This window comes from Bubalus kerabau, chromosome 5, assembly GCF_029407905.1.
Source record: "Bubalus kerabau isolate K-KA32 ecotype Philippines breed swamp buffalo chromosome 5, PCC_UOA_SB_1v2, whole genome shotgun sequence".
In the NCBI taxonomy this organism is placed as follows: Eukaryota; Metazoa; Chordata; class Mammalia; order Artiodactyla; family Bovidae; genus Bubalus; species Bubalus kerabau.
The window spans coordinates 53,755,087-53,774,945 of record NC_073628.1 but is presented as its reverse complement, the minus strand read 5'-3'; positions in this window follow the sequence as shown (position 1 = coordinate 53,774,945).

Here is a 19,859-nt window from a genome sequence, read left to right as displayed (position 1 = left end):
ACAGGCAGGTTGGCTGCCTTTCGTGCCCGAAGGAGGCTTGCTTTTCTCTCCTCCTATGAACCCCAGTTCCCAGCCTCTGGGAAAAGCATATCTTGAAGATATTTTCTCAGGGGTTGTTTCCACGGAGCTGGGGCCGAGCCCGGGGCCCAAAGGCACAGGGGAAGGCAAGACCACATGGACAGGTCTATGCTCTGTAGCAGACCTCTAGTGAACCTCATCTCTCAGGAGCATTCTTGGCTCCTATAGAGACACCTCTGTGTGTGAAGCTGTGTACCTAACATAGGGGCACAGAGAGCCTGATTCTCTCTGTTCATTTTGACGCTGTCGTTCAGAAAACAGCTTGAGAATCCATAAAATGCTCTCCCTTACCTCTGAGAGAATTCTCACTGCTGTAGCCCTTGGCACTTTGTAGAAATCTGCACCCAAACGCTTTTCCAAGTAGGCCTGGGTGCTAGCTCGGAGGAACAGGCAATGGCGGAGCTGAGGCCAGTAAGGCAACAGTCAGGTTTCACACACTCTGGCAGCCTGCTCCTCCAGGGACAGTAAGGCCTCTTTTACTCTGCAGGAGATTCGCTTGCCTTACTTCCTGTGAACAGCATTTCCCAGCCTCGGCGAAGCGGTTCCTGGAGATCTTTTCTCAGGGACAGTTCCCCGGAGGTGTGGCGGACCTCGAGGACCCAACTCACAGGGGAAGGCAAAACCACATGGACAGGTCTATGCTCTGTAGGAGAGGTTTAGTGAACCTAATCTCTCAGGAACATTCTTGGCTCCTATAGAGACAACTCTGTGTGTGAAGCTACACTCCCAACATTGGTGCACAGGGAGCTTGATTCTCTCCGTGGGGTGCTGATGCTTTGTGGCAAAGCACCTGCTTGAGAATCCATCCTCTTAGGCTTCCCTCACCTTGACAGAGGTCTCATTGCTGTAGCCCTTGGCAGTTTGCAAAGAAGAAGACCCTTACCCTTCATAAAGTAGGGCCTTGTCCTAGTTTGAATGGAAAGGCAATAGCTGAGCTGAGGTCAATAAGGAGCCAGTCCCGTCTGACACATTCCCGAAGCCTGCTCCTTCATGGAAAATAACTCTAGAATCTAGGAATATCTTTGCAAGGCTAGCAAAGGACAGTCAGGAACCAGTACCCTGCCTCTGGAATTACCGACTTCTGAGCAGATCTGGAGGTCTACTTTAGGAGAAGCTAACCCATTCCTTCCAAATAGAGGCTTCAAAACACAGGCAGGTTGGCTGCCTTTTCGTTCCTGATGGAGGCGTGCTTTTCTCTCCTCCTACGAACCCCGGTTCCCAGACACTGGGAAAAGCGGATCTTGAAGATATTTTCTCAGGGGTTGTTTCCACGGAGCTGGGGCCGAGCCTGGAGACCCAAAGGCACAGGGGAAGGCAAGACCACATGGACAAGCCTTTGCTCTTTAGTATAGCTCTAATGAACCTCACTCTGTCAGGATCTTTCTTGATTCCTACGGAGACACACCTGTGTGTGAAGCTGCGGCCACAGAGAGCCTGATTACCCCTGTGCAGCGCTGAGTCTGGGCGGCTAAACAACAGCTTGGGAATGCAGCCTGGGGCGCTTCCCTTCCCTCTGACAGAGCTCTCCTTCGGTCCCTAAGCTCTCTGCAAGGAGGCATGGATCATAGGTGCAAAGGGAAGGGAAGAGCGGAGCTGAGGCTAGTAAGGCGCCCGCCAGTCACGTCTCCCCCACTTCCGCAGTCTGTTCCTTCCCCTGCGCGAAAGCTAGAAGCTGGGAAGGGCTTGGCGAGGCTCGCCCAGGCAGAGCAGCCTCTAGGCCGGGGCTCTGCGATATCGCGCCTGGGCGCAGATCTGGAGCTCCGCCGGAGTGGAAGCTCATTCGGTCCTTCCCAATACAGGCTTGCAAGCACCCGATGGCGGCCTGACTCTATTCTCCCGCGTGCTGGGAGTGGGCTTCCAATCCAGGGCACAGAGCACTGCCTGGAGCTCTCTGCTCAGGGGCTGGTTCCCCTGCGCTGGGACTGTGCTAGGGAGCCCAAAGGCACAGGGGAAGGCCCCAAACCACATGCACACGACTCTGCTCTGGAGCTGAGCTCCGGGGAAGCCCAGTCTGTAAGGCGGTTTCTGAACACAAACGGAGGAACACTCTGGCTGTGGAGCTCCCTCCCCATGACAGGGGCACTGGGACCCTGATTCCCTCCGTTCAGCGCTGAGTCTGGGCTACCAAGCAACAGCTTGGGAATGCAACCTGGGGCATTTCCCTTCCCTCAGACAGAGGTCTCCTTGCGGGAGGCTTTCGCAGTTTGCACACCCCCGTGCCCTAAGCCGTCTGCAAGGAGGCCTGGCTCCTAGGTCCAAAGGGAAGGCAAGAGCGGAGCTGAGGCCAGTCAGGAGCCAGTCATGTCGCCCACACTCCCGCAGCCTGCTCCTTCGCAGGTGCAAACGCTAGAAGCTGGGAAGGGCTTGGCGAGGCTCGCCCAGGCAGAGCAGCCTCTCGACAGGGGCTCTGTCCTATCGCGCCTGGGCGCAGGTCTGCAGCTCCGCCGGTGTGGAAGCTCACTCGGTCCTTTCCAATACAGGCTTGCAAGGAACCGCCGGCAGCCTAACTCATCTCTCCCGCGTGCTGGGACTGGGCATCCAGGCCTGGGCACAAAGCACTGCCTGGAGCTCTTTGCTCAGGGGCTGGTTCCCCTATGCTGGGGCTGTGCTAGGGAGCCCAAACGCACATGTCAAGGCCCCAAAACACATCCACACGTCTCTGCTCTGCAACAGAGCTCCGGGGAAGCCCAGTCTGGCAGGCGCTTTCTGGGCACAAAGGGAGGAACACTCTGGCTGTGGAGCTTCCTCCCCAAGACAGGGGCACTAGGACCCTGATTCCCTCCGTTTACCGCTGAGTCTGCGTTGCCAAGCAACAGCTTGGGAACGCAGCCTGGGGCGCTTCCCTTCCCTCGGACAGAGCTCTCCTTGCGGTAGGCCTTGGTAGTTTGCATACAATGGGGCCCTAAGCCCTCTGCAAGTTGGCCTGGCTCCTAGGTCCAAAGGGCAGGCCAGAGCGGAGCTGAGGCTGTCAGGCTCCAGACACATCTCCCATACTCCTGCATCCTGCTCCTACCCGGGCGTGAACGCTAGAAGCTGGGAAGGTACCTGGACCGTGCAGGGGCGGGGCGAACGCCGGCGGCGTGGGGCGGGAGTCGGCTTCTGGCGGGGGTGGGGGCGGGCTTCCCAGTTGTGCTCTCGGAGGTGGACACTGAGGCTGAAAACGCGCCGGGAGCACACCCGGGACTGGGTAAACCCGGGCTGCGCGGGTCGAGATTCCGATGGCTTTAGGTGGGGGTCGGTCCCAGTTGCGCTCTCGGGGGTTGCAACTGCGGCTGGGAACGCCCATTTCGTCCGCTCCTGGGTCCCCAAGGATCGCCATCCCGTGGGTGCAGCGGAGGGCTGCGGACCACAGGTAAGGGAACTGGGACTGCGTGGAGCAGGGAACCAAGTATTCCGCCGTCTGTTGGCACATTCTCGGAGCTCCCCAACCTGGCGGTCGCAGAAAGGCCTTGCCTTTGGGGTCAAGGCCTTTACCGCTCCACCCCTCTGCTGAAAAATCTCAGAGTCTGTGCGGTTCTTCCAAGCAGCCTAGTCTCCGCTGGAAGTCCAAGGGACAGAACACTGGACTCTGGCCGGCTGGCCCAGCCCTGCTTCTGGCACTTTGTAAGCCAGCGGGCCCTTGAGCACCTGCTGGGATGGGAAAGGGAAGGGTCCACGGATTGCAACCTAGAAACTTAGTAGGGTGCATGGATTTCAAACCCTGGTGGCCGCCCAGGCAGCAAAGAAGGGGGTGGGCACCTTGCTGCCCTTTCATGGCAGAATCTGTGGTTGTCCAGCTGCGTGGGCCTTTTCATGGGGACCCTGTGCAATAAAAGTTTGGTGTTTTGGAACTGAATAATTAGAACGTGTAAAAGCTTTAAATTATGTGGTGGTGTAATTAAAAAACAAAACAAAACCAAGCTCCAAGTGTTTTGCAAATGGAGGTTTAAATATTGAAGGACTGTATTCCTTGCACTGTGGCATTCTATCAAGAAGTGTGCAGGATTTTTTTTTTTTTTAAGAAAAGTGTTCGAAGTGAGGGAAACAGGAAACCCAGAGGTGCCCCTGTATTTTGGGGAAGGCCTTAGGAGGTCACTTGGAAATGCTGCTGGCTGTGCGGGAGGGGGGCAGATGGGCTGTTCAGGCTTGTCCTTTGCATGGATGTTCTTGTGTGTGGAAACCCAGCTCGGAGCCATCTCCTGATGTGTAAGAATTTCACAGACAAACCTTGAGCTAAGCAATGCATTTTTTCCTAAGAAAATGTTTGTCTTAAGCGATGTAAATATCCTATGTATTTCCGCTAGACTCTGGCTTCAGGTCGGTTCCCCCAAAAGGCTCAGAAGCGATTTGAACAAAACAGCATGTTTTTCTCCTAGCTTGTTCTCCTTATCTATGTTAAGGAAATGATATATTTGCCTGCAATACTGCCTTTCTTCAAGATTCATGTCAATCAAGTTTTGGCCCGGGATGACTCACCTGCTGCCAATATTATCCCAATGCATGTCGTGGGGGAGGGGCCTGGTGCCATTCCCTGAAACAGTTCCTTTCTTTCCTTAGCTGACTGCTAGTGCCTGTAGAATATCTGGCTAAAGACCAGCAGGGGGTACTCTTACTACCCCCCCCACCCCGCCTCGAGTCTAAGTCAGCAGCTTTCTCTATCTCTTTAATACTTTAATAACACTTGATGACACAAAAGTTCTGAGCGATCAAATCATATCAAATCTTCATTTCAGATTGAAGATGCATTCCATGGTATTGCCATCTTAAGTCTTTCCATCGTTATGGAATATCTGTCCATGTATTCAGGATAGTTTTCAGCCAGGGTGTATAATTTCCAGTGTGCCAGTCTTGTCATCCTCGTTACATCCATGGCAAAGTGCTTTATTCATGTTGATATTATTGAAAGGGAATTTTTTAAAATTCCTTTTCAGATTATTATCTGCTAATGTATACAGATAAAACTGTGTAATCATTCATTTTTATCAGTTTGGACAGCTTGATAGTTGTCTTTAATTTCTTCACTTTCTGACGCTTTAAGATTATCCTGGGACACATATGTAATGCCTCACCCCTAAATTCAGACATGTGTTCAAAGAACTTCTGTCCTTTTATTTATTTATTTATTTATTCTTTAACATTGAAATCGTTTTGACTATGCTGGGTGTTTGTTGCTAGATGGAAGTAGCTAGGACCTCTGGACTGCAGTCTCTCATCTCTTGCTGACCTCTTGTTGACCTCTGCAGAAACCTGGTAGGTGGGAGCTTGTTAGTTCCTTGTTCCTTATCAGAACCTCCTGTGGTAAGTGTTTTTCTCTTCTCTGTTGCCTGGTAAGGGTGGGTGGTCATGGGCATCCCAAAGTAGGCTAGAAGTCAATTATTTAGGCAGACTTGTGCATAGATATGGGAGAAGGCAATGGCACCCCACTCCTGGAAAATTCCAAGGACGGAGGAGCCTGGTAGGCTGCAGTCCATGGGGTGGCTAAGAGTCGGACACCACTGAGCGACTTCATTTTCACTTTTCACTTTCATGCATATGAGGAGGAAATGGCAACCCACTCCAGTGTTCTTGCCTAGAGAACCCCAGGGACTGCGGGGCCTGGTGGGCTGCCATCTATGGCGTGGCACAGGGTCAGCCTCAACTGAACCACTTAGCAGCTGCAGCAGCAGCAGCAGCAGTGCATAGATATCAAATGGGATGAGAACAGTCAGGTAGGATCACATATGTCACCGTGAAACAATACTTTTCCTCTTAGCCAAAGCTAACAAAAGATTTCTGTTCTAGGTCAACCTAGAAGAGATCACTTAAGAGGTAAAGAAACTTAAACTCCATTAGCAAAGGCAGTTCAACATCTCAAGAAAACTTGTGCTAGGCACAAAACTCTTTTCTGGGGGCCTACTTTCCCTACAACCTCCTTATCCCATTCTGTACCCATTCCTTTGCTTCTCCCGTCCTGAAAATGCCACCTGTAAGACAGAACTACTTCGTTTTCCTTCTTAAAGTGTGATTGCATTCCATACATTCTTGTAATAACAAGTCATACATTTCCCTTCAGCAACCAAGAACTGACTCTTATATTGGCATTTGATAGATTGGTGAGCATACCTATCAGTGATAATAGCGCCCACCCCGCTTCCTGCAAGAACAGAACAAAACAAAACAAAACAAAAAAATTGCTTTCTTACATTTAATATGTTCGGATGGTGCCAGTCACTATTCATGCAGAGTCAAAAATCTCTTTTGTTTCTGTGTAAAAGGGAGGTCCTTTCAAGTCGTGAATGTTTAAGAAGTTTCATTTATTTGGAAGTGACCTAGCTATTCAATACACTGTCGTCACTTAGTTTAGCACCAGGATAGAAACTCAGGTAACCAAAACACCTGGAGGAACGATTGTAAGTTCAGTTCAGTTCATTTCAGTTGCTCAGTCGAGTCTGACTCTTTGTGACCCCATGGCCTGCAGGACGCCAGGCTTCCATGTCCATCACCAACTCCAGGGGCTTGCTCAAACTCATGTCCATCGAGTCAGTGATGCCATCCAACCATCTTATCCTCTGTCATCCCCTTCTCCTCTGCCTTCAATCAAGACTATGAAAGGCAGATATTTTAGAGTATAATTATTGTTAAGAGTTTATCTAAAAGCTCATATCACATTTACATTTTTTACATTGGTTGTTGCTGTTTCCAGGTACTTTCTTGCTGACAAGCTTGAGACACATATAACAATAGAGCAATTTTTACCTTAGAATAAACCTAGGCACTATGAACATGTTGTGCTTAATGTTGTTGACTCTGAGACATGTCTATAGTGGAGGAGCAAAACCAAAATTTCTAGATATTTCATACTGACTAGTTCCCAGTTCACGGGACTCTGACATTCATTTAGGTCAATGTTTTCTTGTATTTCCAGCAGTTTGATTTGGAAGGGCTGCCTTGTCTTGAGACCATTGAAATCAGAACTCAGAACTTGAGCAATATTATCAAAAAACACAAGGCTCACACTGACACATACCTTAATCCAGACAGACAGACAAGACATCTTCCAGTTTTCCGCCTGAGATTTAAAATATTTCTTTGAGCCGTTTTCCTGGGGAGTGGGGAGGGGGGGAGTGGGGGTGGCAGCGAGGCAGGCTTGGGTAACAAGCTAATTGTTGGTCATTTCATATGCAAAGAACCAGCTTTCCGGGTTCCAAGGAAAAAAGTTTCCTTGGTACCCAATTTTGTTTGGATCTATAGACTCTCATGGCCCTCCTAGGTCAGGACATCTTTCCTTTCTGTAGTCCTCGTTTGATCCCTAAATCATAGACAGCTTGGATTGTCTCTGTGGGGTGGATGTATTGTCCTCGTGTTTGACCTGGCGGCAGTAGCAAGGTCCGAGAGCCTCTCCTGGAACTGGGCATGGGGACGGGGCTCACCGGGAGCCCCTGGTGGAAGTGGGCAATGCGCCGGAACGTGCCAGGGGCGGGGCGATCCCAGGCGGCGCGGGTCGGGGTTCCGGTCGGGAGGGGGTGGGGGGCGGTAACAGTTGTGCTCTCGGGGGTCCCCACTGCAGCTGGAAACGCGCTGGGAGTGCGGCAGGGGCGGGGTGAACCCGGGTGGCACAGGGCGGGGTTCGGCTCCTGGCGGGGGTGGGGGAGGGCTTCCCAGTTGTGCTCTCGGTGGTGGCCCCTGCGGCTGGAAACGCGCCGGGAGCGCACCCGGGGCGGGGTAAACCTGGGCTGCGCGGGTCGAGATTTAGATGGCTGTGGGTGGGGGGTCGGTCCCAGTTGTGCTCTCGGGGGTCGCCACTGCGGCTAGGAACGCCCATTTCCTATGCTCCTGTGTCCCCAAGGATCCACATCTAGTGGGTGCAGTGGAGGGCTGCGAGCCACAGGTCAGGGAACTGGGACTGCTTGGAGCAGGGAACCACGTATTCCGCCCTCTGTTGGCACATTCTCGGAGCTCCCCAACCTGGAGGTTGCAGAAAGGCCTCGCCCTTGGTGTCAAGGCCTTTACCGCTCAACCCCTTTGCTGAAAAATCTCAGTCTGCACGGTTTTCCCAAGCAGCCTAGTGTCCCCTGGAAGTCCAAGGGACAGAACCCTGAACTCTGGCCGGCTGGCCCAGCCCTGCTTCTGGCACTTTGTAGGCCAGCGGGCCCTGGAGCACCTGCTAGGATGAGAAAGGGAAGGGTCCGCGAATTGCACCCTAGAAAGTTAGTAGGGTGCATGGATTTCAAACCCTGGTGGCCGCCCAGGCAGCAAAGAAGGGGGGAGGGCACCTTGCTGCCCTTTCATGGCAGAATCTGTGGCTGTCCTGATGCGTGGGCCTTTTCATGGGGACCTTGTGCAATAAAAGTTTGGTGTTTTGGTACTGAATAATTAGAAATTGTAAAAAGTTTAAATTGTGTGGTGGTGTAATTAAAAAACAAAACAAAACAAAACCAAGCCCCAAGTGTTTGGCACACGGAGGTTTAAGTATTGAAGGCCTGTTTTCCTTGAACTGTGGCATTCTATCAAGAAGTGTGCAGGATTTTTTTTTTTTTTTAAGAAAAGTGTTCGAAGTGAGGGAAACAGGAAACCCAGAGGTGCCCCTGTATTTTGGGGAAGGCCTTAGGAGGTCACTTGGAAATGCTGCTGGCTGTGGGAGAGGGGGGCAGATGGGCTGTGCAGGCTTGTCCTTTGCATTCATGTTCTTCTGTGTAGAAACCCAGCTCGGAGCCATCTCCTGATGTGTAAGAATTTCGCAGACAAACCTTGAGCTAAGCAATGCATTTGTTCCTGAGGAAATGTTTGTCTTAAGCGATGTAAATATCCTATGTATATCCGCTGGACTCTGGCTTCAGGTCGGTTCCCCCAATAGGCTCAGAAGCGACTTGAACAAAACAGTATGTTTTCCTCGTACCTTGTTCTCCTCATCTATGTTAAGGAAATGATATATTTGCCTGCAATACTGCCTTTCTTCAAGATTCATGTCAATCAGTTTTTGGCCCAGGATGACTCACCTGCTGCCAATGTGACCTCAAGGCATGTCGTGGGGGAGGGGCCTGGTGCCATTCCCTGAGACAGTGCCTTTCTTTCCTTAGCTGACTGCTAGTGCCTGTAGAATATCTGGCTAGAGACCAGCAGGGCGTACACCCCGCCTCAAGTCTAAGTCAGCAGCTTTCTCTATCTCATTTATACTTTAATAACAATTGATGACACAAAAGCTCTGAGCGATCAAATCATGTCAAATCTTCATTTCAGATTGAAGATGCATTCCATGGTATTGCCATCTTAAGTCTTTCCATTGTTATGGAATATCTGTCCATGTATTCAGGATAGTTTTCAGCCAGGGTGTATAATTTCCAGTGTGCCAGTCTTGTCATCCTCGTTACATCCATGGCAAAGTGTTGTATTCATGTTGACATTATTGAAAGGGAATTTTTTTAAATTCCTTTTCAGATTATTATCTGCTAATATATACAGAAAAAACTGTGTAATCTTTCGTTTTTATCAGTTTGGACAGCTTGATAGTTGTCTTTAATTTCTTTCCTTTCTCATACTTTAAGATTTTCCGGGCACCGTACATGTACTGCCTCACCCCTAATCTCAGTCATGTGTTCAAAGAACTTCTGTCCTTTATTTGTTTACTTATTTTTTCCAACATTGAATTCGTTTTGACTATGCTGGGTCTCTGCTGCAAGATGGAAGTTGCTAGGACCTCTGGACTGCAGTCTTCCATCTCTTATTGACCTCTTGTTGACCTCTGCAGAATCCTGGTTGGCGGGAGCTTGTTAGTTCCTTGTTCCTTACCAGGACCTCCTGTGGTAAGTGTTTTTCTCTTCTCTGTTGCCTGGTAAGGGTGGATGGTCATTGGCATCCCAAAGCTAGCTAGAAGTCAATTATTTAGGCAGGCTTGTGCATAGATATGGGAGAAGGCAATGGCACCCCACTCCAGTACTCTTGCGTGGAAAATCCCATGGATGGAGGAGCCTGGTAGGCTGCAGTCCATGGGGTCGCTAAGACTCGGACACCACTGAGCGACTTCACGTTCACTTTTCACTTTCATGCATGGGAGGAGGAAATGGCAACCCACTCCAGTGTCCTTGCCTAGAGAACCCCAGGGACTGCGGGGCCTGGTGGGCTGCCGTCTATGGGGTCGCACAGAGTCGGACACGACTGAAACGACTTAGCAGCAGCGGCGGCGGCAGCAGCAGCAGAAGCAGTGCATCGATATCAAAAGGGCTGCAAACAGTCAGGAAGGATCACATATGTCACCGTGAAACACTACTTCTCCACTTAGCCAAAGCTAACAAAAGATTTCTGTTCTAGGTCAACCTAGAAGAGATCACTTAAGAGGTAAAGAAACTTAAACTCCATTAGCAAAGGCAGTTCGACATCTCAAGAAAACTTGTGCTAGGCACAGAACTCTTTTCTGGGGGTCCACTTTCCCTACAACCTCCTTATCCCATTCTGTACCCATTCCCTTGCTTCTCCCATCCTGAAACTGCCACCTGTAAGACAGAACTACTTCGTTTTCCTTCCTCAAGTGCCATTGCATTCCACATACTTTCTTGTAATAACAAGTCATACATTTCCCTTCAGCAACCAAGAACTGACTTTTATATTGGCATTGGCTATAGCCCGCCCCCCTCCCCCCACCCTCAAGAACAGAACAAAACAAAACAAAACAATTGCTTTCTTACATTTAACATGTCAGGATGGTGCCAGACACTATTCATGGAGAGTCAAAAATCTCTTTTGTTTCTGTGTAAAAGGGAGGTCCTTTCAAGTCGTGAATGTTTCAGAACTTTCATTTATTTGGAAATGACCTAGCTATTCAATACACTGTCGTCACAAGGATAGAAACGCGGGTAACCAAAACACCTGGAGAAACGTTTGTTAGTTCAGTTCAGTTCAGTTGCTCAGTCGTGTCTGACTCTTTGGGACCCCGTGGCCTGAAGGACGCCAGGCTTCCGTGTCCGTCACCAGCTCCAGGGGCTTGCTCAAACTCATGTCCATCGAGTCAGTGATGCCATCCAACCATCTTATCCTCTGTCATCCCCTTCTCCTCTGCCTTCAATCAAGACTATGAGAGGCAGATATTTTAGAGTATAATTATTGGTAAGAGTTTGTCTAAAAGCTCATATCACATTTACATTTTTTACTTTTGTTGTTGTCGTTTCCAGGTAGTTTCTTGCTGACAAGCTTGTGACAGATATAACAATAGAGCAATTTTTACCTCAAAAGAAACCTAGGCACTATGAACATGTTGTGCTTAATGTTGTTGACTCTTAGACATGTCTATAATGGAGGAGCAAAACCAAAAATACTAGATATTTAATATTGACTAGTTCCCAGTTCACGGGACTCTGACATTCATTTAGGTCAATGTTTTCTTGTATTTCCAGCAGTTTGATTTGGAAGGGCTGCCTTGTCTTGAGACCATTGAAATCAGAACACAGAACTTGAGCAATATTATCAAAAAACACAGGGCTCACACTGACACATACCTTAATCCAGACAGACAGACAAGACATCTTCCAGGTTTCCACCTGAGATTTAAAATATTTCTTTGAGCCAGTCTTCTGGGGAGTGGGGGGATGGGGGTGGCAGTAAGGCAGGCTTGGGTAACAAGCTAATTGTTGGTCATTGCATATGCAAAGAACCAGCTTTCCGGGTTCCAAGGAAAAAAGTTTCCTTGGTAACCAACTTTGTCTGGTTCTATAGAATATCATGGCCCTCCTAGGTCAGGTCATCTTGCCTTTCTGTAGTCCTCGTTTTATCCCTAAATCATAGACAGCTTGGATTGTCTCTGTGGGGTGTATGTATTGTCCTCATGTTTGACCTGGCGGCAGCAGCGAGGTCCGAGAGCCTCTCCTGGAACCGGGCGTGGGGACGGGGCTCACCGAGAGCCACTGGTGAAGGTGGGCAGCGCCCCTGGAGCGCGGCAGGGGCGGGGCGAACCCGGGCGGCGCAGGGCAGGTGTCGGCTCCTGGCGGGGGTGGGGGAGCGCTTCCCAGTTGTGCTCTCGGAGATGGCCACTGCAGCTGGAAACGCGCCGGGAGCGCAGCCAGGGTGGTGTAAACCTGGGCTGCACAGGTCGAGATTCCGCTCGCTGTGGGTGGGGGGTCGGTCCCTGTTGTGCTCCCGGGTGTCACCAATATGGCTTGGAACCCGCCGGGAGGCCGGCAGGGCCGGGGCGAAACCTGGCGGCGCGGGGCGGGGTGGGGTTCCGTTCGCAGTGGGGGTCGGCTCCTGGCGGGGGTGGGGGAGGGCTTTCCAGATGTGCTGTTGGGGGTCGCCATTGCGGCTGGGAATGCCCATTTCGTGAACTCCTGGATCCCCAAGGATCGGCATCCATCGGCCACAGCGGGGGTTGCGGAACACAGGTAAGGGAACGGGGACTGCCTGGAGCAGGGAACCATGTATTCCGCCCTGTGTTGGCACAGTCTCAGAGCTCCCCAACCTGACGGTCGCAGAAAGGCCTCGTCTTTGGGGTCAAGGCCTTTACCGCTCCACCCCTCTGCTGAAAAACCTCAGAGTCTGCGCGGTTTTCCCAAGCAGCCTAGTGTCCGCTGGAAGTCCAAGGGACAGAACCCTGAATTCTGGCCGGCTGGCCCAGCCCTGCTTCTGGCACTTTGTAGGCCAGCGGGCCCTGGAGCACCTGCTAGGATGGGAAAGGGAAGGGTACGCAAATTGCACCCTGGTGGCCACCGAGGCAGCAAAGAAGGGGGGAGGGCACCTTACTGCCCTTTAATGGCAGACAGAATCTGTGGCTGTCCTGCTGCGTGGGCCTTTTCATGGGGACCTTGTGCAATAAAAGTTTACCGGTGACCTTAGGGAACTTCCCAGTGTGCTTCTGACAGATGAGGGATGCTGTGGAGTTGGCGGGGCCTCTCAGGACTCCGCTGGGTTTGGCGCAATGGAAGAGGGCCTCATCTCCAGGGAAGGCAGGAACCTCAGGCTTCCTCTCCGTTTCGGACTCCGACCGCAGGGTCCCTGCAGAGTTGGGACAGGAGAGTCAGGAATCGTCTTGTCTGAGGAAGGGAACTCCACTTGCCTCTTGAGGTGCTCAGGGGGTCTCAGGCCCCTTGTTGAGCTGTGTGTGGAACCTGCGGGTGTTTCCGGAAATGCACGACGGTGACAGTGCCCCTTCGTGTTGTGCCTTCACCCACTGGGTTGCCTTCGAAGAGGTGTCCGGGCCTCGGGTTCTTTTCAAGAGTGGACAGGGAAATCGGGGTCTTTCGGCATGTGGGACCACCCACGGGGCTAGTCTCAAATTTCCTAGTGAGGCCGGCTTCATCCTGAGGTGTGCCGGGAAGGCCGGGGACCCTTCCAGACAACGCAGGGGGATCAACTCTCCTGTCGCCCTCAGGAGGGGAGAAGGTGCTCAGATGAAGTGGGGACAGAACCCTCGGTGTTACCCTCGAGGGAAACCGGCATGTGGGGGACTTTTGGGGGTTGCATGAAAGGAGTCAGGTACCGTTTCGCACTTCAGGACAGAACCTGGGACTTCCCTTGAGACGCCGTAGCGGGCAAGGGCCTCATCTTGCGAAGACGTTGGGACCATGTGGATTTTCTCGAGTTGCGGCGGGATTCTAGAGTTACGATGGGGATTTCAGGCTTCCTCTTGTGTTGGCCCTGGGAAGCCTAATCTTCCATTCGAGTTGCGAGGGAAAGCTGAGGGTTGCACTCGAGTCACTGCAGGGCCAAAGAGACCTCATCTAGGCCTGTGTCCGGGACTTAACGTTCCTCTCAAGGGAAGACAGGGATCTCAGGGTGGCGTTCCAGACTCCCCCGGGGAGTCAGGCCTCGCCTCGAGGGCAAGCCAAGGATGCCGCTCTCCTCTCAAGTCGCGACGCAGATCTCTTGGAGCCCACTGAGTGGCCTCAAGGGAGTCAGGCCTTCTCTTCAGTTTGGAGAGAGGACTCGGGATTGTGCTCTGGGTCAGGCAGGAAAAGAAAGCCCTCACCTCGCGAGGATGGGGACTTCTCAGGGGTTTCCTCGAGCGGCGGCGCCCGTGGGGGTTTTCTCACGAGGCAAGACGAGGATCTCAGGGAGCCTCTCGTGTGGTGCCAGAGAAGTCAGGTCTCTGTGCGCGTGGCGAGGGGGAGCGCGTCATGGCTCTCCAGTCATGGGAGAGGACTAGGGCCTCCAGACGCGTTGAAGAAGGACACTCGAGGTCTTTCTGGGGTTGCGGCGGGAAAGCCTCGTTTCCCTCGACTTCTGCCGGGGACCTGAGGGAACTTCCCATGGTGCCTCTGATAGGTGAGGGATGCTGTGGAGTTGGCGGGGCCTCTCGGGACTCCGCTGGGCTTGGCGAAATGGAAGAGGGCCTCATCTCGAGGGGAGACAGGAAACTTAGGCTTCCTCTCCTTTTCGGACTCCAACCACAGGGTCCCTGCAGAGTTGGGACAGGAGAGTCAGGCCTCGTCTTGTCTGAGGAAGGGAACTCCGCTTGCCTCTCGAATTGCTCAGGGTGTCTCACGCACCTCGTCGAGCTGTGTGTGGAAACCGCAGGTTTTTCCGGATGACGCACGGGGGTGTCAGTGCCCCTTCGAATGGTAACTTCACCCACAGGGTTGCCTTCGAAGAGGTGTCCGGACATCGGGTTCTTATCCAGAGCGGACTGGGAAATCAGGGTCGTTCGGCATGTGGCACAACCCACGGGGCTCGTCTCGAATTTCCTCGGGAGGCCGGCCTCATCCTGAGGTGTGCCGGGAAAGCTGGGAACCCCTTCCAGAATACGCAGGGGAATCGACTCTCCTGTCGCGATCAGGAGGGGAGAAGGGGCTCAGATGAAGGGGTGCCAGGAACCTTGGTGTTCCCCTCGAGGGAACCCGGCGTGTCTGGGAAATTTTGGAGGTCGCATGAAGGGTGTCATGTACCGTTTCGCAACTCAGGACGGAACGTGAGACCTCCCTTGAGACGCCGTAGCGGGCAAGGGCCCCATCTTGCGAAGACGTTGGGACCACGTGGTTTTTCTCGAGTTGCGGCGGGATTTTGGAGTTACGACTGGGATTTCAGGCTTCCTCTTGGGTTGGCCCTGGGAAGCCCCATCTTCCATTCGAGTTGCGAGGGAAAGCTGGGGGTTGCGCTCGAGTCACTGCAGGGCCCAAGAGACCTCATCTAGGCGTGTGTCCAGGACCTAGTAGTACTCTCAAGGGAAGACAGGGATCCTGGGGTTGCACTCCAGAGTCCCCCATGGAGTCAGGCCTCGCCTCGAGGGGAAGCAAAGGACTCCCCTCTTCTCTTGAGCCACGACGCGGATCTCTTGGAGCCCTCTGAGTGGCCTCAAGGGAATCAAGCCTAATCTTCAGTTTGGAGAGAGGACTCGGGATTGCTCTCCAGGAAAGGCAGGAAAAGAAGGCCCTCACCTCGCGAGGACGGGGGCTTCTCAGGGGTTTCCTCGAGCTGTGGTGTCCGTGGGGCTTTTCTCACGAGGCACGACGAGGTTCTCAGGGAGCCTCTCGTGCGGCGCCAGGGAAGTCAGGTCTCCATGAGCGTGGCGAGGGGGAGCGCGTCATTGTTCTCGAGTCCTGGGAGGGGACTAGGGCATCAAGGTGTGTAGAAGAAGGACTCTCGAGGTCTTTCTCGGCTTGCGGCGGGAAACCCTCGTTTCCCTCGATTTCTCCCGGTGACCTGAGGGAACTTCCCAGGGTTCCTCTTAGAGGTGAGGGATGCTGTGGAGTTGGTGGGCCATCTCGGGACTCCTCTGGGTTTGGCGCAATCGAAGAGGGCTTCATCTCGAGGGGAGACAGGACCTCAGGCTTCCTCTCCGTTTCGTACTCCGACAGCAGTGTCCCTGCAGCGTTGGGGCAGGAGAGTCAGGCCTCGTCTTGTCTGAGGAAGGGAACTCCGCTTGCCTCTTGAGGTGCTCAGGGAGTCTCAGCCCCCTCGTGGAGCTGTGTGTGGAAACCGCGGGTGTTTCCGGACGATGCACGGGAGTGTCAGTGCCCCTTCGTGTTGTTCCTTCACTCACAAGGTGGCCTTCGAAGAGGGGTCCGGGCCTCGGGTCCTTCTCAAAAGCGGACCGGGGAATCGGGGGCATTTGGCATGTGGCACCACCCACGTGGCTCGTCTCGAATTTCCCTGTGAGACCGGCCTCATCCTGAGGTGCACCGGGAAGGCCGGGAACCCCTTCTGAACCACGCAGGGGAATCGACTCTCCTGTCGTGATCAGGAGGGGAGAACGGGCTCAGATGAAGCTGTGCCGGGACTCTCGGTGTTCCCTCGAGGGTACCCGGCGTGTCGGGGAGCTTTTGGGGGTCGCACGAAGGGTGTCAGGTACTGTTTCGCACTTCAGGGCGGAACATGGGACTTCCCCTGAGACGCTGTAGTGGGCAAGGGCCTCATCTTGCGAAGACGTTGGAACCACGTGTTTTTTCTCGAGTTGCGGCGGGATTCTCGAGTGACGATGGGGATTACAGGCTTCCTCCTCTGTTGGCCCTGGGAAGCCCAGTCTTCCATTCGATTGGCTAGGGAAAGCTGGGGGTTGCGCTCGAGTCACTGCAGGGCCAAAGAGACCTCATCTAGGCTTGTGTCCAGGACCTAATGTTCCTCTCCAGGGAAGGCAGGGATCTCGGGCTTGCATTCCAGGATCCCCCTGGGTGTCAGGCCTCGTCTCGAGGGGAAGCAAAGGACTCCGCTGTCCTCCCGAGTCGCGACGCGGATCTCTTGGAGCCCCATAGTGGCGTCAATGGAGTCAAGCCTCCTCTTCATTTTGGAGTGAGGGCTCGGGATTGTTCTCCAGGCCATGCAGGAAAAGAAGGCCCTTCACCTCGCGAGGACGGGGGCGTCTCAGGGGTTTCCTCTAGCTGCGGTGCCCGTGGGGGTTTTCTCGCGAGGCACGGCGAGGATCTCAGGGAGCCTCTCGTGTGGCGCCAGGGAAGTCAGGTCTCCCTGCGCGTAGCGAGGAGGAGTGCGTTGTGGCTCTCGAGTAATGGGAGGGGACTAGGGCCTCAAGACGCGTTGATGAGGGACTCTCGAAGTCTTTCTTGGGTTGTGGCGGGAAAAAGTCGTTTCCCTCGACTTCTGCCGGGGACCTTAGGGAACTTCCCAGGGTGTCTCTGAGAGTTGAGGGATACTGTGGAGTTGGCGGTGCCTCTCGGGACTCTGCTGAGTTTGTCGCAATGGAAGAGGGGCTCATCTCGAGGGGAGGCAGGAACCTCAGACTTCCTCTCTGTTTCAGACTCCGACATCAGGGTCCGTGCAGAGTTGGGACAGGAGAGTCACGCTATGTCTTTCCTGAGGAATGGAACTCCGCTTGCCTCTCGAGTTGTTCATGGGGTTTCAGGCCCCTTGTCAAACTGTGTGTGGAATCTGCAGGTTTTTCCAGACGATGCACGGGGGTGTCAGTGACCCTTCGTTTTGTGTCTTCATCCACAGGGTTGCCTTCGAAGAGGTGTCTGGGCATCGGGTTCTTATGAAGAGCGGACCGGGATATCGGGGTCGTTCAGCATTTGGCACCACCCACGTGGGTGTCTCGAATTTCCTCATGAAACCGGCCTCATCCTGAAGTGTGCCGCGAAGGTCATGAAACTCTTCCAGACAAAGCAGAGGAATCGACCCTCCTGTGGCAATCAGGAGGGGAGAAGTGGCTCAGATGAAGTGCTGCTGGGAACCTCGGTGTTTCCCTCAAGTGAGACAGGTATGTCAGGTAACTTTTGGGGTCGCATAAAGCGTTCCAAGTACCGTTTCGCTCTTCAAAATGGAACGTTGGACTTCTCTTGGGGTGCTCCAGCGGGCATGGGCCTCATCTTGGAATGACTGCGGAACCACTTGGTTTTTCTCGAGTTGCAGTGGGATATTTGAGTTACCACAGGGAATTCATGCTTCCTCTTGTGTTGGCCCACAAAAGTCTTATCTTCCATTCGAGATTCGAGGAAGAGCTGGAGGTGCGCTCTAGTCACTGAAGGCAAAAGAGACCCCACCAAGGCTTGTGTGCAGGACCTAATGTTCATGTCAAGGCTCGACAGAAATCTGGGGGTTGCATTCCAGACTCACCTTGGAGTCAGGCCTCGTCTCGAGGGGAAGCAAAGAACTCTGCTCTCCTCTCGAGTCGGACGGGTATGTCTTGGAGCCCACTGAGTGGCTTAAAGGGAGTCAAACCTCCTCTGGTGTTTGGAGGGAGGACACGGGATTGCTCTCCAGGGAATGCATGAAATGAAGGCCCTCATCTCCCAATGACTGGGGCGTCTCGTAGGTTTTCTCGAGCTGTGGCGCTAGTGTGGGGTTTCTCACGAAGTAAGACTGGGAGCTCAGTGAGCCTCTCACGTGGTGCCAGGGCAGTCAGGTCTCTATGCACGTGGTGAGAGGGAGCCCGTCATTGTTCTCGAGTCATGGTAGGGGAATTGGGCCTGAAGACGTGTTAAAGAAGGACTCTCGAGGTCTTTCCTGGGTTGCAGCAGGAAACCCTGGGTTCCATCGACTTGTGCCAGTGACCTCAGGAAGCTTCTCAGCGTGCCTCTGAGAAGTCAGGGTCACTGTGGAGTTGGGAGGGGCCTCTCGGAACTCCACTGGGTTTGGTGCAATGGAAGAGGGCCTCATGACAAGTTGAGGCAGGAACCTCAGGGTTCCTCTCCTGGCTTCGAATGCGCCAGATCTGACTCGGATCGCAGAGTCCCTGCAGAGTTGGGACAGGAGAGTCAGGCCTCGTCTTGTGTGGAGGAATGGAACTCCGCTTGACTCTCGCGTTCTTCATGGGGTGACAGACCACTTGTCGATTTGTATGTGGAACTTGCGGGTTTTTCTGGACGATGCACCGGGGTGTCACTGCCCCTTCGTGTTGTGCCTTGATCCACAGGATTGCCTTCGAGTTGGGTTCTGCCATCGGGTTCTTATCAAGAGCGGACCAGGGAATTGGGGTCTTTTGGCATGCCGCACCACCCACGAGGCTATGTCTCAAATTTCCTCGTGAGACTGGCCTCATCTTGATGTGCACCAGGAAGGTCGGGAATGCCTTCCAGACAAAGCAGGGGAATCGAACCTCCTGTCACGATCAAGAGGGGAGAAGAGTCTCAGATGAAGTGGTGCCGGGAACCTCGGTGCTCTCCTCAAGTGAGACTGGTATGTCGGGGAACTTTTGGGGTCGCATCAAGGGTTCCAAGTAACTTTTCGCTCTTCAATACGGAACGTAGGACTTCTCTTGAGACGCTGTAGTGGGCAAGGGCCTCTTCTTTCGATGACGGGGGAACCACGTGGTTTTTCTTGAGTTGCGGCGGGATTCTCGAGTTATGACGGGGAATTCAGGCTTCCTGTTCAACTGGCCCAGGGAAGTCCAGTTTTCATTCGAATTGCGAGTTAGAACTGGGGATTGCTCTTGAGACACTGCAGGGCCAAATAGACCTCATCTAGGCTTGTGTCCAGGACCTAATGTTCCTCTGCTGGGGCGACAGCGATCTCGGCATTGCATTCTCGACTCACCCGGGGAATCAGGCCTCGTCTCGAGGGGAAGCCAAGGACACCGCTCTCCTGTCAAGTCGCGACGGGTATATCTTGGAGCTCACTGTGTGGCCTAAAATGAGTCAAGCCTCCTGTGGAGTTTGGAGAGAGGACTCAGGATTGCTCTCCAGGCCATACAGCAAAAGAAGGCCCTCATCTCGTGAGGACTGGGGCGTCTCGTGGGTATTCTCGAGCTGCGGCTCCAGTGTGGTGTTGCTCACGAGGTATAATGGGGAGCTCAGGGAGCCTCTCCTGTGGCGCCAGGGAAGTAGGTTTCTATGTGCGTGGCTACGGGGAGCGCATCATTGCTCTCGAGTCATGGTAGGGGAATCGCACCTCAAGACGCGTTGAAGAAGGACTCTCGAGGTCTTTTACGGGTTGGGGCAGGAAACCCTTGGTTCCCT